The 20,205-nt window shown below is 38.6% G+C and overlaps 1 protein-coding gene across 1 annotated transcript in view; it reads right to left on the bottom strand.

Annotated features, from left to right (window-relative positions):
* Positions 1 to 20,205, bottom strand: part of p3h2 (prolyl 3-hydroxylase 2) — a 44,968-nt gene that overhangs the window by 16,128 nt on the left and 8,635 nt on the right. The gene's annotated exons all lie outside the window — the stretch shown is intronic.

The following is a 20,205-nucleotide window of genomic DNA, read 5'->3' as shown; positions in this document are numbered from 1 at the left end:
GGGATTACAATTTTGAATAAATAAACCAGAGACTGTTTAAATCATAATTCCAATGAATTCTGCTTTATCACAGGAGGAAAAAATGTCTAAACAAGTTCACGGAAGCTGTCAGCTGTTATTTTTCGGCCTTTATGAATTGCAGACCTCAATCTGTTCTGCAGATCTTGGATTGGCATTAGTTTATTTAATCCTTACTAGGAACAACATATTGTATGAATAGAACTCTGTTTTATGTTTATACGAAATAACTTGTGCATTGCAAAAATTATAACAAAGTTGATGATTCGCAGAAAAACACACATTAGCATCGCTCGGATCTTCTGGAGTTTACCACCACAAACCACAAAACACATCAGAAGGCTATCAGCATCAAGACTTCCAGGTCCAAACAGATTACGATTTCATTATCACTGAATACCAAAGCTTTATTTTCAACAAAACGTCCTTAAATACACAAACTTACAGCAAACAAGTTCCATGAATCACACTGAATGGTGCTACATCATTCTTTTTGAAGCATCCTTTGGTCACTATTTTCTTTTGTTGTATGGTAAAGATCAGCTTATACATTTTTGATGTTAAAAGCTGAATAAATAGGCTTTCTGTTGCTGTATGGTTTGTTAGGATTGGACAATATTTGGCCAAGATACAACTATTTGAAAATCTGGAATCTAAATAATGAGAAAATTGCCTTTGAAGTTGTCCAAATGAAGTTCTTAGCAATTCATATTACTAATCAAAAATTACGTTTTGATATATTTATTGTAGGAAATGTACAAAATATCTTCATGGAACATGATCTTTACTTAAAATCCTAATGATTTTTGGCATAAAGGAAAAATCTATAATTTTGACCCATACAATGTATTGTTGGCAATTGCTACAAATATAACCATGCTACTTATGACTGGTTTTGTGATCTAGTGTCACAAATATATTTTTTGTCCAAAGACATGAAGAACTTCATGGAATCTTTACATTGTAGAAAAGGTTCTTTATAGTGGAACAAAAAGTTCTAACTAAGCAAAAATGGTTCCCTGAAATGTTCTTTTTCTAATGCATCTCTACAAAAAACACCCTCTGAAACCTTTATTTTAAAGACTGTAGAACAATGTTATGGAGCTTCTGATGTCTCCTCATACAACCATAGATGAACCAATGCAAAGTGGAAAAGATGATCCCAAATCATCCGCCTCTCTTATTTTTTCCTCATCTTTTGCGACTCAGCCTAGGTCTGGTCTTTTATGTTAGGGAATGAGGCAGGAAGGCTAAAGGCTTAAGAGGATATGCTTGGTTACTTCTGAAAGGCCAAAGAGCAAACTAGCATTGACTGCATTCCTGTCTTCTTTCTACCACCCCCTCGTCCACACACACCCAGACAGCCTTGTGTCCCAGCTGCGAATAGATTGCAAAGACCCTGGTTGGATATACAGTTTTTTTCTATCCCGTCCAAATGCTGACCTGTCTGATTTTCTTCTAAAGCAGGTCAGATTCCAGGAGCTGAAGCCAAAATGCAACTTGGCCCCTCAGATCCGACTGTTATGTTCAGTCACCTGCCGTGTTTATCACATGCACTACAGTAGCGAATCAAAAAATCCTCATGCCCTGACAAATCCTGTACTCGTCACAGAACAGTGACAAAAGAGTTCACAAGAGGTGACTGGAAAAGGGCCCAGCTAGACACAAAAGCTCAAACGCAGCTGGGATTTAGTCCGGCTGGGTGCATAGTCTGCTCACATTCACGCATCTCATGCAGCCATTTTCGCAATTTATTTACCAAAAACTGAAGTTATGAGACTTCAAAACCACAAAATTTAGTGGCATTTTTTGTGTGTTTTATGTTCCCGTATTAAAATCGTTGCCTCAAAAATCTTCATAATGTTTGCCTCTGCAGAAATGTTAACAACCATCATAAATTAGGTAAATTAATATTTGGAAGTAGCTGGATTTCTTTGCAGTGTAATAACCTCCTTTAAACCAGAACTGTAAGTAGTTAAGTTCCTTCAGGCCTTGTGGACACTGCACATAGAAGTTTGTTGCCATGCACACATTTAAAGACTTATCTAAAGAGTATTATTATGCACATTTGACACATTTAACTGCAAATTAGGTACATTTCACAAGGTTATTCCACTGGTATATGTTATTTTATGAAATGCTATGTTATCATGTTATGCCATGTTCTTTTGGTATAACCTAACACAATATAACATAACCTTACATCCAATCTACAGCAAATTAACCTAACATATAACCTAGCATAACATGCATCCTAACATAACATAAGCTAACCTAACATAACCTAACATCCAAACTACAGTAAGATAGCCTAACATACTGTATAACCTATAACATATACTGTAAGCTAACCTAACCTAACATCCAACCTCCAGTAACATAACATAACTTAACATATAGCCTAACATAACATGCAACCTGACATCATGTTTGGTGTCATTTTAAAGGTCTCTGTGCGATTGCTAAAATGGATGGGGAGTGTTCCCCTTTAGGGTCTGTGAGAATGTTTATCTGTCTCCAGCAAGGTGTGACCCTGGATCACAGAACCTAACAACCAAAAGGTCTTTTATGTTTTTACAACTGGTTTGAAGATTTCTTTGTTGTCTGGTCTGAGTATATAAGGGAAGTGACAAAACACTACTTTGGGATCCTATAGCCAGAAACTCCCATGCAGTGTGTGAAGCCCCTTTCACACTGCACGTTGAACCCGGAAAAATGCTGAAAAAAATTGCTGAAACCTACAGTAACATAATAAAACCTAATTTATAATCTATAACTTACAAGCTAACCTAACATCCAGTCTACAGTAGCATAACATAACCTAACATACTGTATATATGCTGTTAAGCGATTGATCAATCGTATCCAAAATAAACATTTTTGTTTACATAATATAGTTGTGTGTACTGTGTATATTAATTATGTATGTATACATACACATATATAGCATATATTTTGAAAATATTTACATTTATGTATATATTTATATTCATATTATTTATTATATATATATATATATATATATATTTATATATACATAATTAATATACACAGTACACATATATTAAGCAAAATATTTATCACGATTAATCATTTGACAGCACTAGTATAAACTAACCTAACATATAACTGGAAACAACATAACCTATAATATAACACCTAAGCTAACCTCAGTTATGATTTGGGGCCGTTTGTTGTAGACTTTGGCTTAATTAGCATGGCTGAATACAATATCTAAACAATGACCTGATTTTCACTGACCATGCTGCCAGCAAGTTTTGTGAAGACATTTATTAGTTCTCTTCTAAGTTACTTCAACAGATGGTTTTACAGCTGAGATGCTCATTTCACACACACTTACACACAAATTCACAGTGTTGGCTTTACCAGATATTCTCAACAAACCCATTACATAAAAAATGTAGTATGCATAAAAACAATTTCCCCCTCATTTTATGTCAAATGGATACACCCCCGCAGACAAACAAAGTGTGTGCAACACTTTGAAAAAAGTCAACTTTAACCCACATCAACCAGCAGTTTGTTCCTAATAGCATAAACAGCCTTCAGCTAACATTTTGCTTTTTGGGTAAATATTTTCCAGAAAGAGCACCTGTGGCCCTCGTAACTGCTCTTTAATATACACCACCACAGTTTCCCCCCCTGCATCTCCAGCCAGAGTTTACAAACCATTTATTCACTGGCTGTAAAAAAGAAAAACATCCCGTTTGATGTGGTATAACATCATAGCCAAGACAAGCTCCATTTATGCTTTTTTTTAAGTTGAAGAAGGCAAAGAATATCAACAACATGTTGATTGGACTGTAGATGCTTTCATGTTCTGAGAAAACCATTTTGTTTGGTAGAGATCAACTACAAACATTCAGGGCCCTATCATACACCCGGCGCAATGCGACGCAAGGCACAGCGCAAGTGTGTTTGCTAGTTTCAGCCTGGCGCCGTTTGCATTTTCCCATCCAGCGCCACGTCGTTTAATTAGCAAATGCATTTGCGCCCATTTGTGCGCCCATGGGCGTGCTGGTTTAAAAAAGAGGTGTGTTCAGGTGCATTGCTATTTTAAGGAGCTGAAAATAGACTGCGCTATAGACCAACTCAAACCTGGTCTAAAGTCTGGCGCAATGTTTTTTCTTTGTTATTTGAAGAGCATGTTAGTATAAGAGGGTCCGCAACGCGCATATACGCTGCTTATTAAACTCAGGGATGCACAGCAGCACACAAACATGCCAAATATAAAAAAATTAAAGGATTGCAGTGCATAAGAATTTTTTGTAGGCTAATTAAATATAAAAATGCCTACATGTCATAATGGATAGTCATCGCATGTATCAGAATTAGGCTATCTATTTGCTCGCATACGAGCAGCTCCGTTTCATCTCGGAGACACGTTCTGTCTTTGCACTTGCCAAATTGCGCCATGTAAATAGCAAATCCGTCATGGCATGAGCACAACTGGCTCTTAAAGGGAATGGAAGATGAGACTCTGATTGGTTTATTGCACTTTATGCCCAAAAAACACCCATTACTCATTAAGAGAATAGGGACAACCCATTTAGACCATGCGCCCGGGCGCGCCAACTGTTTTTCCGTCATTAAAATAGCAAAAGTGGATTTAGACACGCCCTCAGTGCATCTGCGCCAAGCGCTTTACACTTTGCATTTAGATCGTTAAAATAGGGCCCTCTGTGTTTTAGGTGTTAACAAGGAAAAAAAGCATGTATAAATGTGATTTTCTTGGATTAAGTATACTACACTAAAGTCTCTTCAAATTATTTAATCATTTAGAAGACACATTCATCCAGTGACTTACAAATGGGGAAACACAATCAATTTATAGTTTAAGCTAATAAGAAAATTACATATTCATGGGGAAATATGTCTATTAAGCCTTTATTGGGCACTTTTTTGCTTGTATCAATTATAAATAAAGCTTAATCGTGTCCATAGCAAACAAAGACTTATTATTTATTGTGTACTGTAATCTAAGGATAAGCTAATATTTAACAAATATTCAAGTGGAATTCTTCAGTCTGTATTTAATAAATTCAGTGCACTGTATATTGACCGAAGCAGTGATATTGACTTCGAGCTGAAAACTGCCCTGGTTTCACTCAACACTAAGGGTGTACTCACACTAGGCACGGTTGCCATGAACCGGGCCCGAGTACGATTGTCCCCCCTCCCTACTCCCCCTCTGGCCTGCACTCACATAGGGTTTCAGCATTCGTGCCGGAGCACGCTTACGTCATTATGGTTGCGACGGTTTCGCGATAAACAGGAAGAGCAGCGCTCTCTGAAGACAATGGAGTCCATCGCTCTGTTTTCTTTGTGGATAATTTTGTGTCGTTTGGTCCACGGTGGTCCACAGCCCTCTCACAGCCTGCTGTTAAACAGATGTGTCACCTTAGTGGCGCGAAAATTTTCACGTAATCGTGCTGCTCGTATGAGGAGGTTTGCAAGGTACCAGCTGAGCTTTTGGAGCGTCGCAAAACCGTGACGCCTCGCGTCCTGTTCCGTGCTCCTGCATGGTTAGCGCTCACACTGCATGCGAACCGCGCCCGAGTCCAACTGAACCGTGCTCTGGCCCACCTCTTCCAAGCGGGCCAGGGCCGGCCAATCGAGCCGCGCCCGGGCACGGTACGGAGCACTCACACTAGTCAAACGAACCGCGCTTTGGTGGTCAAACGCACTCGGGCACGGTTCAAACTGGCTAGTGTGAGTACACCCTAAGCAATAGAGAAACCACAAGAATCTGTGTAAATGCACTGAACTCCCTATATTAAATCCAGTGTGTTTACAAGTGGGGTTAATTTAGATAGCTGTGTCTTGTTAGTTATACTTCACTTCCAATTGTTTCCAATTTCCATCTTAAACTTGACTTTAGATTTTAGTAAATTTACCTAGCAAAATTAACCTAGCAATGATAATAAGGAAAGTCCAGCTTTACAAAACATAACCTTAAATGTAGAAATTTGTTTAAAACAAGTAAAGCTATTTAAACAGTATGTTTTCCCCGGTAAACCACAATGTAAATTCTAAAGAATCTTATAAACAAAGTAGTAATAATGGATTGTTGTAGCCTTATTTTTAAGTCAATTTGGATAAAAGTGTCTGCAAAATGAATAATTGTAAAATTCTAAAATTGTTTCATACTAAGTAGGCCGCTTTATAATTATACATTATTTTGAGTAAAACCATTATAAAATGTATAGTATCCTCTTTTCAGTATTTCCTGTATTTTCAAATTAAACTTTCTGTCAAGTTAAAAAGTTCTTGATGCATTTATTCTGTTTACTTCCAAAAAAAAAACTCCATGGCATTGGCATCTTTGTTAAATTTGCATAGTAAGTTTTGATTGGTTTTCTTTGTGCATTTATTCACTGAATGCGACTGATCTTTTCACTCATGTATCTATTTTAACAATATATAACTCTGTCCACTGTCCCTGTCCCTTTTTCTATGCGGTCCACACGCAAACACAACACCAGGTCACTGAAACCAAACATTATTGAAAACTCCTGCCAGGGTGAAGATTTTCAAAAACTCCAGTTGCAGTGTTAAGCAGTGTTGCAAATATCCTCAATAGTAGCATCATCTTCAAAAAGAGATTTTTGCCCAAACTAAATAAATTTCAGCATAAATGATGAACTGAGCTATTGTGGCAAAAAACATCGGATTGTAGCAGTCACCAACAAATTTTCTTCCACTAACAAGTCTCAACTAACAGGAAAAACCCACTTTCTCTATCAAAATAAATCCTATTTATCCCATGTTTACCCGTCTTTCTTCATGGCAGCTAAACATCAAAGCCAAGCCCCGGGGGGCCACGTATGACACGTGCTTTGGAAAATGTGGATATCCTATGGATGATGTCATCCGTCTGGGTTACGGCCTCCTCAAACTTCCATTAGTGCCAACACACTAGCCCTTTTCTCTGTGCCCGGGCCACACCCACTCAACACACATGTTGGTTTAATAAGGTAATGTCTGAGGAATGTCTTTAAAGCAAGATGGAACAGACAGCCTCTTTCATTAGAGCAAAGACATGGGATTGCTGGAAAAAGTAAAAATAGGTCTACAATAATCCAGCTACTGTATGCTGCCGCTGAATGGATTTCTGTGTATGTCGGGTTTGGTTTTTTTAAAAATAGTTTCTTCCTCATCACTTGTATAGATGAGTTGTTTGACTGTAGCTGGTTTGATTGTACATAATTAGAGGAGAAATCAAAAGATTAGAAGTTAGATTAAAGGTTTGGACTAAACTGTTAACATTTCTGTTTGGTAAACAATAATTCTGTTGTGTCTAAAAGAAAACCCTCGGACTCCTTGAAACGTAACTGTCTAATGACTTTTTCATTTAAATTTGTTTGATTTTTCTTGGTAGCACTAGATTTATTAGCAGTATGCTGGATAAGAGATTATAAGACCTCTCCACAAAAAAAAAAAAAAATCATGTTAACGGCATACACGAAGGGCCCTATCATACAGCCGGCGCAATGCAACGCAAGACGGTAGTTTCAGAGGTGTGTTCAGGCGCATTGCTGGCGCATTGCTATTTTAAGGAACTGAAACTCAACTCAAACCTGGTCTAAGTCTGGCGCAATATTTTTTCTTTGTTATTTAAGAGCGTGGACAGCATCACACAAACTAACTATGCTAAATATAAAAAATTAAAGGATTGCAATGCATAATAATTTTTTGTAGGCTAATATAAATATATATATATATATATATATATATATATATATATATATGGAGCTAAATTTGTATCCAATATACATCACAAAGAACCTTTTCCTGATGATGTTTACAAATGAATTCCTCAAGAGGTCAAAGAGCCCCTCAGGCATATCAGTTCAGCTTGCAGGGGATGGATGGCCCGGCATCCTGGCCCGTCGGCCGTGTAAACGGGTGCGGTTCTCGTCCGGACCGCAGGTCAGACGGCTCTCGTCTCTGGTGGTGCGGGAGTCCCTCAACGCCCCCTTCCTGGACCCACGAGGACACCAGTGTGCGTGCACGGGGAAGAGACCGGTCTCTCGAGGAGAGGCGCGTTGGGCTTTTGTTGACATGTGCCTACATGTCATAATGGATAGTCATCGCATGTATCAGAATTAGGCTATCTATTTGCTCGCAAACGATCAGCTCCATTTCATCTCAGAGACGTGTTCTGTCTTTGCGCTTGCCAAATTCCCCCGTGTAAATAGCATATCCGTCATGGCACGAGCGCGACTGGCTCTTAAAGGGAATGGAAGATGAGATTCTGATTGGTTTATTGCACGTTATGCCCAAAAAACACCCATTACTCATTAAGAGAATAGGGACAACCCATTTAGACCATGCGCCCAGGCGCGCCAACTGTTTTTCCGTCGTTAAAATAGCAAAAGTGGATTTAGACACGCCCTCAGTGCATCTGCGCCAAGCGCTTTACACTTTGCATTTAGATCGTTAAAATAGGGCCCTCTGTGTTTTAGGTGTTAACAAGGAAAAAAAGCACACTTTACACACTTTTTATTGACATTTATAAAATGTTGCAAAGGTTTTGCACAAATCTGTAATAGAAATGCAGCTACTGTCCTGCAGAGTTTAACTCCAACCCCAATTAAACACACCTGAACCAGCTAATCAATGACGTTAGACTCACTAGAAGCTTCTAAGAAAGTATGTTGGAGCTGGTTGGAGCTAAAATCTGCAGGACATTGGCTCTCCAGAAGCAGGGTTTGACACTCCTGTCATGGAAGTTTCTCGGCTGCATCCTCCAGTTGTCTCCAGGCTTACCTTTCCTAAACCCGTCCCACCATTTCCTTTCACTTTCCCACTTTTAGCAAACCCATTAAAGGCTTAAAAAGCCCATAAAAATAGTAACAGCTCTATAACTCAAGGCAGGCCATTTTTTGAAACCTTCCCTTGCCTCCTGCATCAGGAGAGACAGTTTTGTTTTACGGGTTTATGTAAAACTTGAGTTGAAATCCTCTCGAAACATCATCCTGCTTTCACTTGTGTTTATCCCCACGACTATTTGGCCCAAACATTTGATAAATGCACACAGTTAATAGTCCTCAACATCTTCTGTTCCAGCACCTCGTCTTTCATGCCACTCCGTGGGATCTTTTGGCCCAGAGCGGAGGGGTGAGTCAGCCCTCCCTCCACATCCTCCACATTCTTGCAGAGTTCTTGGCCTGAGAGAGGGCAGCCTCCTCATATCATCGCTCCTGGACTCACGCTGGCCTCCTAATGACCAAACTCCCCGCTGGGGAGAGCAACATTTGATCAAAAAACAACCTAATTTATCTCTTGGTTAAATATGAGCCTGATGTGAACTTACATTCAGCCCCCTTAATGTGCTTTTTACAAACTGAATGGAGCTAAAGTTGTATCCAATATACATCACAAAGAACCTTTTTCTGATGATGTTTACAAATGAGTTCCTCAAGAGGTCAAAGAGCCCCTCAGGCATATCAGTTCTGCTAGTGCACCGTTTAAACGTATGGATTGGAAACAGAGTGGGATGGGGGTGCTGTACTAAAGAGTTAAATCTAAAGCAGGCCTGGACTTTGTTCACTTACAACAGAGCTTTATAATGGAGGCACTGGTATAACAATGAGTATTTCACAATGCTGCCTTTCATTCTCCCACAAAAGCAACAGCACCCTCGATTTTCCATCCTGGAGGTCTGCACACTGTATTTTGTCATGTTGCAGATACCCATCTGCATCTGTAGTCCTATACTGAGTGCAGAAAACTAATCAAAGGCTACTGTATTGGCTCTATCAGGTATGAACGTGCCTGAACATAGAGGCCCCAGTGAATTTTGGGAACCCTGAAGATCTGAGTGCCAAATGATGAATGATTTGTCCTTTGTGATTGACAAGTTGATGATTGGTTGACGATTGGGTTTCTAAATCTAAGGGATATTTTTCTAATGTTTTATTGTTCGACAAGAGAAAGTTGTATCGGTGTGCGCCGCTCTCTGCTCTATTCACTGTCTGTGACTCAGTGCGCCGCCGCCGCATTCGAAACCTATGTCGATGTAGGACCCAAATAGCTATACTGAGCTGACCTTTATGCGCCCTTTTATAAACTGGATTTTATAATAACGTTAAATAGCGTTTGCCATTTATTTATTTAATTGTGTCAAAAGGCTTTGTGGTCCGGATGGACGCATCTCGCGGTCCGGTTTCGGCAGTTGGTGACCCCTGGTATATATTAAAAAGTAATTCCTAATGAAACAACTGAAACATCTAGAAGGCTTAATTATAACAATAATCCACATTATGCATCTTTAACAGGCTAAAATATGAGGTTTTTAAAAAGTTTAGTGTTATTTGTTTGTTGGTTTATGGAAAGGTTTGAACAGGCCAACACTAAATGCATCCAAAGTGCGACAAGAGTGGCTCCTCGTTTCAGATCACAGCATGAGGCTAGTTAATTGAACCAGGGAGGGGATGCAGAGTCCTGTTATCTTTGGAGTAATGGAGTGCTTGAGTTTTGACAGTAGCCTGGCTAGCAGCTTTCCTGGCAGACCGATGCGGTGAGTCCGCCAAGTGGAAGCCCCCTTCAGTCCAGGAGCCGCCTAGAGCATCTCCCCTTGAGACCCGCCATGGCTCCCCCTGAAGAAAACACCCGCTGTACTTCGACAAATGGGAATAAATGGCTTTCTTGGGGCGTTCGGGGAGGTGACCTCTGAGATGGTGTGACTGTTTTATTAAACTCTGATGACTGTTATTAATTCATTTTTTTATTTTATGTTAGGGAGGTACTGCTGGAAAGAACATTTGTTTTCGAGTTCTATTCATTGTGCAAAGTTTCTGACAAAGAGAAAGATCAGATCAATGAATCATTTAAAATTATAACCATGCAATAAATTCTAAACAACAAAATTTCTGTAAAAACGGACCTCAGCAACAGGTTTGGTTGTTAGCACATTGCTAGCATGCTCTGGGTGGTTGCTAGAGGATTACTGAACAATACTTACATCTTGAAGGTCAAAGAGTCAATGTAGCCACCTCTTGCCTGATTTCACACCCATTTGGAAAACATACTGATTTATGACTGTTGACAAGTGGTTTACTTAATAGCACTTTAACCGAGGAGGTGTTTCCAAACCAAATCAACCGCACATAAATTTGAGCTAGAACTTAAGCCAAGCACTGCATATTAATAGGTAAATAGCTGATGCAAAGTACAATTTAAAGGCAATTTTGTATTTAGTTTTGGTATACTACAAATTTACTATAAAAAGTATAGATCTATTTTCATTTTACAATGTATTCAATGAGGAAAAAACATTCCCTTGCCTGTTACATCATATTGTTACATACACTAGGTGTTCAAAAGTCGAGAACCGACATTGTAAAACGTTTTATTTCAACCAAATCAGATCTACTCCTAACTGAATCAAAAGCTAAGAAGCATTGCATTATAAAAATGAAAAACCCAACAAAACAAGGGATTTTTTAAATGATTGTCCATTTTTAATATCAAAACATTAAAAGATACTGAATAAGCTGACTAAATCTCAAAAATGGTGTTTATGTGCAAAAATAATCGCGTAAAACCAACGATACAAGATGTGGTTTACAAGAGATTTTTAAAATACTGTAGAGTTTTAGCATCAAAACATAAAGATATTGAATTACCTGACTGAAAATTGGGTAACATGCATACATGTAGGTTTCTGTCAAGTTTTTCTTAAAATTGGGTAACATGCATACATGTAGGTTTCTGTCAAGTTTTTCTTAAACTGTTGCCCTTTCCGTAAAAAAAAAAAAAACGTTTAAGGCATTTACACGACCTTTACACAATGTTGGCTGCATTCAGTGAAAACAGAAGCAAAGTCCCCACAAACCACAGGAGGTCTGATGTGATTTCCAAATACTGATTTCCTCTCGGCTTTGAGAGAGATGGGAAAATGAGCAGAAATAACGAAACAGAACTGCTCTCCTGACCTCTACGCTGCTGGAAATGGGTCAGACCAAAAGGCGTAAGTTAAGTTTGTTCTGCCGTGCAGGGGTGGACTGGCCATCTGGAGCACCGGGACTTTTCCCGGTGGGCCGCTAGCCAATGTGGGCCGGCCCACCCGGTACACAAATATATATATATATATATATATTTTTTTTTTTTAATTGACGGAAATCATAATATTACATCTCTTTTCTACGCAAATGGATGAGTGAGTCGATCGCGCAGCCACCAAGCGCGTTTTCGTCTAATTTAGAGAGAGACAGATTCATCTGGTACAGCGAATTTCTCTGAGCAGCAGGCCACTGTATACGTTCACTTAAAACATAACCGACTGTGTTTACGAGAATTCTTGCAGAGACAATTATTTTGAAATAATTGTGTGTGTATTTATTCATTCAGAAGTTAGGATACCCAAAAGATGAATTAATTCTTTGTACGCGCATTGTCTGAAATGCTGCTCACAGCGCGTGCTTTGAACGAGTGCGCGCAAGCTTCGAACGTGCGCAAATTGTTTAAAAAAGTTGAATCAGCAAGATTTAGAAACAAGTGAAAACGATCAACTACGATACATTTCACCCCTCCAAGCGAGTGAACAACGCAAATTTTAAATCACTATTCACGATAGCCCGTCGGGAAGAGCAGTGATACATTTTGGAGCCCGACTGCAAAACACAATAGCCCCTGGACGTTGGGCTAGCGATTTTGCGAGCCCTGCACCTCAGATCTATCCAGTTTGTGAACCACTGGTTTCCACAATGTTTTCGTTAAACAAAATAAATGATTATTTTAAAAGATTTACTCAAGAGAATAATCTGTTCACGAATCGGATCATGAACTTATATTACCGCATATTCATGCATCTGTTAATTGAATGCAAAGTGTGAGTTCTAGGAGAATGTTTGTCTCGTGATGAACATGTATCGCTCACTAGGAGTCGCTAAATGAACAGCTGCAGCACGCAGGTTATCTTTTTTTTTTTTTTTTTCAATGGAGGATCAGTTGCCCTATTGGTTAAAATCCCCAAACAGTATACTTAAATATCAAATAAATAAATTACATCAAAACAGGGGCGTTTGCGTTTTGATGTGGTGGGCTGCTGTGGGCCAGAAAGTCCAGGGCCACTTTTTGGTCCCAGTCCGCCCCTGCTGCCGTGTATTTATGAGAGGTGAAGGACATGATAATGGAGGGCCAAGCTCGAGGGGGCAGTGGAAACACAACAGGTCATCTCTGATAACACAGTGTGAATAAGTAGTTCAGGGGTCCTGACCCTGCTGGGTGGTGACCTCACTGGCACGCAGCTCAAGCCGGTGCCACGAGTCTGTAGTTGTCAGGAATCCACGGATGTTTGATCTGGGATGGTTGCGAAAAGGTCAAAGGTCCCGCCTAGCAGGATCTGACACATTCCTCTTGCAAAAACAATTGCAGAAAGACAATTGCACTGACCACCCAGACTGTAGCAAAGGCTCAAAACAGCCCATTTCCAAATAATTCTTTCAATGCATTTAGACATTTAGTAGATGCCTTCATACACTGTTTGCAATCGCACTCTTACGAAATATTCACACTCTGACTTTACAGAAAAATGCTTTTAATTAAAGACTAAAGAGTTATGAAATTCATGCAACCATGGTGTAGTTTCTTTATGAGTTTCTGCTGATTGTATTTAGGCTTCATTTATTTGTTAAGATTATCACGAAGATTATCACGTGAAAGGAATCATGAACTTCTGTTAGTCGCAGAGTTTATTTTCTGCAATATTCCAAAGGCTGGGCCAATGGAAAAAGCCTGTTGGGTTTTTGCCAAGGAAACCAGAGTGAGGATAACTTCCAGGTTGGCCTACAAAAATAAGTCATCAATGCAATGCTCTGTTAATCTTTAAAGGATTAGTTCCAGAATAAAAATCTCCTGATGTTCATGTCCTTTCTTCAGGGGAAAAGAAATGTAGGGTTTTGAGGAAAACATTCCAGGATTTTTCTCCATATAGAGAAAAATCCTGGAATGTTTTCCTCAAAAACCTTAATTTCTTTGCTACTGAAAAAAGAAAGACATGAACATCTTGGATGGCATGGGGGTGAGTAAATATCTGAAGCAAACACTTATTAAGAAGCCCGAAAGAGAATTATCTGTTTCATGTAGAAAACATTTGGTTTTCATTTCTGCTGAATTTGATAAAAAGCAGATCTGCTCTGTTGGCCTTCGATTTCAGAGTGCAAATGAACATTTAACACACTAACATCAGAAACCACAACAGGTTTTGTTGTGGCTGAAAGGCCTTCTGGTTCCTTTATTAAAAGCATCATCTGTTCTAGTGGTGCTTTATGTTGAGACTATATATTTGACTGATTTCAGTGAGTTAGTTTAAAACCATAAGGACTCAATTAAAATACATTTTACTCTTGCTTGAAAGAGGGGATGTCTTTTCTCTCAAAAAACCCTTTGCCAAAGTAAACTTTGCTAACCTGAAGCAGCCTTGGTTTCATGATGATGCAAAGCATGTGATTTTTAACAGATGCTTAAGAGCACTAAGCAGACTGTGGGTTAGAAAAAAAGACATTATTTGTCATCATGAAATTCCAGATGTAATTACATTTTTAAACATTTTAATATATTTTCCATTAAGTGACAGAGAAAACAAACTTACAAAGTAAGTTTGAGCTCAAAATGATCTCCGATGCACCTGGTTTGCTCAAAGTGTTTCAAACTCCATATCCAATCAGGAAGGAAGGAGCCTATAGCTATACAAAGATTCTTGCTTTAAATGTCGCTCTTTTCTGTGTATCTCCCCAGAATCCTGTAAATCAAATAAGCTTGAAATGCTAAAAAATGTCATGTGCTTGTTTACCCTGACTCTGAAACAAGACCTCACAGTTATTTCGGTTTAATTGGCAAATTTTGTTTAGCATAGCTGAAGTTTCCTGAGTTGAGAAAACAAGTCTCCGGTTTAGATCTTTATGTACTATGAGGATCAACTTCATTATCTCAGCACACAGTATAGAGTTGGACAAGGGGGGTCAGGGCTTAAAATGTTTTACAGCATGGCCAAATAAACATCCCACAACATTCTCTACTTACACAGTGGAGTACTATAAAGTGCGATGTCATTTGTGAGCAGAGGGTTTACAATTACACATGTGTTAAATGCAAAGCAGCATTCCTTTTGTTACCATTAAAAGAAACTGCTGTAGGACTTTAAACATCTGTTCCATTCAGAAAAGTTTAATTACATAGTGGCTAAACACAATTCCAGAGTACAAAGCCTTGAATATTAAAACGCAGTCATCAGTATAGGGTTCTTTCCTAGTCGGTAAACTCAACGAGGGGCTCAAACTGTAAATAGCTCCCTGGATTTAAAATAGGGTTCTGAGTAGGTCTGCAGGAGTAACACACCTTTTGAAAACAACACTGACTATTGATGGTTTTAAAGTATTTATAAAGAATATTCAGACCTCGGGATTTTCCACTAAAACTATGCAAAATAGTTCTAATAAAAGCCTAAAAACATCGTGCACTAGTGAAAACATTAGCAAGGGTTGCGAGAGTCTATTTAAAATTTCAGTTAAGAGCTTGTGGTTTAACCAGTGGCAAATGCTAATGAAAGAGCTGCTTACATGAGAAGAACAAGCCATGAGAAAAGTCACGGTCTGGTATAATTTATTCATTTTCTATGCCAGAATCTTATATACTAAAATTAAATGGTAAAATAAAACAAGATTTGGATTTCCTGAAGGAAATAAGTGTTCTAAAGGGAATAAATGCTCTAAAGTGCTCCAAAACATAGTGAGCTCCCTACTTGCAGTAGCATTTTTTGTCATCATAGAAATGCTCAAAAGACAAAGCTTCTTCCACATATGTGACCGTGGACCACAAAACCCGTCTTAAGTGTAAATTTAGATATATAAATCATCTGAAAGCTGAATAAATAAGCTTTCCATTGATGTTGGTTTATTAGGATTGGACAATATTTGGCTGAGATACTATTTGAAAATCTGGAATCTGAGGGAGCAAAAAAATCTAAATACTGAGGAAATCGCCTTTGAAGTTGTCCAGATGAGTTCTTAGTCATGCATATTACTAATCAAAAATTACGTTTTGATATATTTACAGTAGGAAATTTACAAAACATCCTCATGGAACATAATCTTTACTTGATATCCTAATGATTTGTGGCTATTGCTAAATATATACCCCAGCGACTTAAGACTGGTTTTGTGGTCCAGGGTCACATATAGGGAACATTATGCTATCTTATAGGATACCTTTTTTAAACTGAATTCTGCGACAACAAGTTTGTTGAAAATATTAATTCAAGATGGCACGAGTCAAGAGAAATTGGTTGATTCAGTGCTATCTCAAGAACAGTTCATACATATTTTACAAAGTGGATAATTCATACTCATAATTTTGAACAATTTCTGTGAGGTGTAGGTTTAGGGGTGGTCATTTAAATGAATTCTTACATATTTGCAAACTCGTAAAATATATACGAATTGCCTTGAGATCAGGTTGGTCGATTTAATTTAGCACGTAGTAAGTATGATAAAGCATTGATAAAATGAACTAATTATTGGGCCATATGATCATATTAGCGAGGATTATGTTTTTTTTTTTAGCTTAAAGTATTTAGTTTTTAGCTTAGCAACTTGTTAACATTAAATACTGGAATCAACTTTGAATTATCTATTTGCTTCATAGTTTTGCACCATTACAAGAACTTTGAAGACTACTGAAAAAAGACCTTAAAAGGGTTTGCAAGTTTAGCTTGTTTCTCAGCCTGGTAAAGTTGGTCTGGTTTGCTGGTGTGAATGTATTACATTTTTTTGGGACTTGATTATAGTCAGGGAGAATTATTATCGCCCTCTTTTGCCTCTAAAACATTGCGCCCAAAAACAGGTCTTCCAGAACAGCGAGTCTAATGATTCTACCAGACCTGCATTCAGTCTACACTTAAGTGAGTGTGACAGTGGATTCAACACAAATGCTTTCCAGCTTCATACACTTTAACTGGAAAGCTCTGTTTCTAGCAATTTCTGGGAAACTTGTGATCAAGCATTGGTCCTACACAAGTCTGTTGGCAAACAATGAGAAAGCACATGTCTCTGGTTGCAGACTAGAATGCATTTACATCATCCGCTACCCAATTCTGACAGCAAGGTATGATCCAGACCAAAAAGTGCAGACAGTCCTGTGCTATTTGCTTTCTGGCCAGTTACACAGGAAAGACTTAGAACAGACTGGGATTTCCACACAGGTGTAGCTTTAAGTGAGAGCATATTAAATCCTCAAATGCTGCAGTAATAAATAAAATACGACCCCTTGGATTCATTCCATGCTGATTCTGGGATGTTGCCCTTAAGGTCTGTAAAACAAGTAGCCACTAGAGCCAATAATCTGTAGGCAATAATAAAAAAACAGCAAAACATGCCATGTAACATCATGATTCAATATAGATGTCTCAGATGGGAGTATTGTACTATATGTTCTAATGTTTTTATTAGTGGGCCGTGCTTAAGAAACTACTTAAACGTGACCGTAGGCATGTTGATGCATTAAAGTGCATCTAAAGTTATCCCTTTACAATGATAAACATCTTTAAACATGGACTCTATTAGCATATATGGGAATAGAAAACAGGATGTCTGCATTTCTGAAAAAAGAATAAGCCTTTGGAGTTTACCGTACTGTATACACCCGGTTATGCTCCTTGGCACCAAGGCAAGCACACCCAGAGGCCTGGTCAGTGGGTTAATTAAGTTTACAGAAGAAGCCAAGAGTGACGCAAAGCCAGATGGCATGTCATCACCAGTATAATTAGTATGATATGATATGCCATTATGACCTCACCATTGAAGTGTTTCTTAATATCAAACCACAGCCACAAGCAACATTGTGGCTGCGACAGTAGAAGGATGGAATGATTGGTAAAATTAGTTGGGATGGTTAAACATGGCTGATGGTGTGGTTGAAAGAGGGATACATTACAGTTATTTCTGGACTGTGAGATCACTCTCATAAACCCTGATGTTGGATCTCACTGGTTGGTCTAGATAGCTAATGTGGAAAATAGTCCATGTCATCCATGTCTTTCTGGTTGCAAACTCTCGAAATGTTCTCATTGAACTCAAAGGACCTGACCTAGAAATACAGTTCATATAAATGACTCAACTGTATTACAAGAATCAAGGGATGTTGTACAGGGAAAGGTTGCCTGTTTCAAATGTTTATGCACTTCTTAAGATCACACCTTTGGTGTACGTATTAATTACTGCTAAAGCAAGCAATTTTCCCCTTAAATCACCACTTAGAAGTGCTTTAAGATTCCAAAGAATTCAGAGTGCAGGGCTACCAAAGTGTGGGAAGTGCAGATGGGAGTATTGAGTTACCTTCTATACTAAGAGGAAGGCACATCCGTTGTCAAACAATCCCATGCCACACATCTCCCAGATCTAGATACCGTCGATCCCCAGTCAGAAAGTTGACTAAGTCAGTCATCAGCAATTGGGAGTTGTCATGTACATGGTATGGCATGGAGAGGAAGGAACAATTCCGCTAACCTTTCACGTAACTCCCTGTCAAAAGTCAAACTTAACTACCATCCAAGTGGCTAAAAGGAGACCTGGGAGTAAAACGAAAGGGTGACAGGTAGCTTTAAGAATGAAATAATTGGTCTGTGGTTTTGGAATCGAGAGGAAACTAGATAGGACATACTGTATAAACTTAGGAAACATGCAGGAAAAACATTAGTGAGGTAATGGCTGATGTTCCCACTAGGACAATTGCAGCAGGGTGTATTAATTACAGTGCAAGTGACAGCTGAATGCTTGACGTTAGAGTCTTTGACTTTCACTGGCACTCCAAATGGTAAGTCAATGCAAGCTATAGTTACATGCTGTTACAACCTAGGTTCTGTGCAAAGCCCAGGGACAGCGGTAATTGTTTTTAAAGCAAATTTCCATGTTCTTCCCTGAACATTTTGGGCGAGACTTAAAGTTCAGAGAAAAAGGGACCAAAAAGTGACCTTTTCTATGTAGCTCTCAAATCTCATTTGGGCATATTAACATTTGGCATATGTTTTTTTTTTTTTTGAGTAGATAATAACCCATAAAAACCACCTTATTGTAATACTTATACAATACTTATATTGTATAAATCAATACAGTTGAAGGCAAAGATAAAGGTTTTTTTCATAAACAATGACTGAAACTTTAGCCTGTCCTAAACCAACAGTGCTTTACAGGAGGGCTGTCTCAAACATGTCAAATCTCATTGAGACACCAGAAGTTTTAGGCCATGAGAGTCTTGGTGAACTCAAGTTAAAGGACTCTTAGATTCTGGTGTGTGTTTCCATCTGACAGAATAATGATCAAAAACACACCTAGGACATGAAATGACAGATTCCAGGATTTCTTTTGTGCTAACATGATGTGAGAATATCACTCAACTTGATGTGAAACCCTCTGTGAAATTCTGCCTGCAGAATCAATGAGATCACACAAAATTTTATAATACCTTTCCAGCAGCATCCTGGGATGAAGGTGACAGAGCATCCAGACCATGCATGCAACCAAGCTAGGAAAAGGGATACTAATACCCTCAGGTGTTTTTGCTGCAGATTATAATACGTCTTGCAGAAAACAAGTGATAAAGCACCTCATATGCATGTTTGAGCAAAAAGAACCAATGGTTCCCATTGACAAGTACATGCATCTCTAACATAAAATTTTTCTGAAAGAACCAATAAGAAAGAATGCCCATCATTTGCAGTGTTGTAAATATACAACCAGCCGACCAAGAGACTTGAGTAATAAGAGAACTCCATAAACCCAAATGGTCTCAAACTGGTAATTTCATATGCCCTCTCCAGCTCTTTAATTGATGCCACATGCAAAATAACTCAAAACCTATTACACTTGAGGCACATGTAACCCATGAACCCCCAGCATGGTTCATATGTGTTCCTCTAGGTCTGGACTACTATCAGTCAGCCATCTGCTCTAAATGCCCACAGAACAAAGCGAATTTCATCAACGCCTTCTTCATGAAGATATAGCGAGAGCCACCATGCAGAGCTCCCAACTAGTCATTAATTCTTTATTTGTATCACCGTTGGCTTAGAAACTGCTTGTAAAGTTATCTTTGGAAGGATCAGAAAGGGATGTACCAAATATTCATGAATAGCAAGCCAATATCCAGGTTCTGTGTGGAGTGGTA

Source organism: Carassius carassius, chromosome 16 (genome assembly GCF_963082965.1).
Source record: "Carassius carassius chromosome 16, fCarCar2.1, whole genome shotgun sequence".
In the NCBI taxonomy this organism is placed as follows: domain Eukaryota; kingdom Metazoa; phylum Chordata; class Actinopteri; order Cypriniformes; family Cyprinidae; genus Carassius; species Carassius carassius.
The sequence above is the reverse complement of the archived record's forward strand: the minus strand, read 5'-3'. Positions and strand labels throughout refer to the sequence as shown.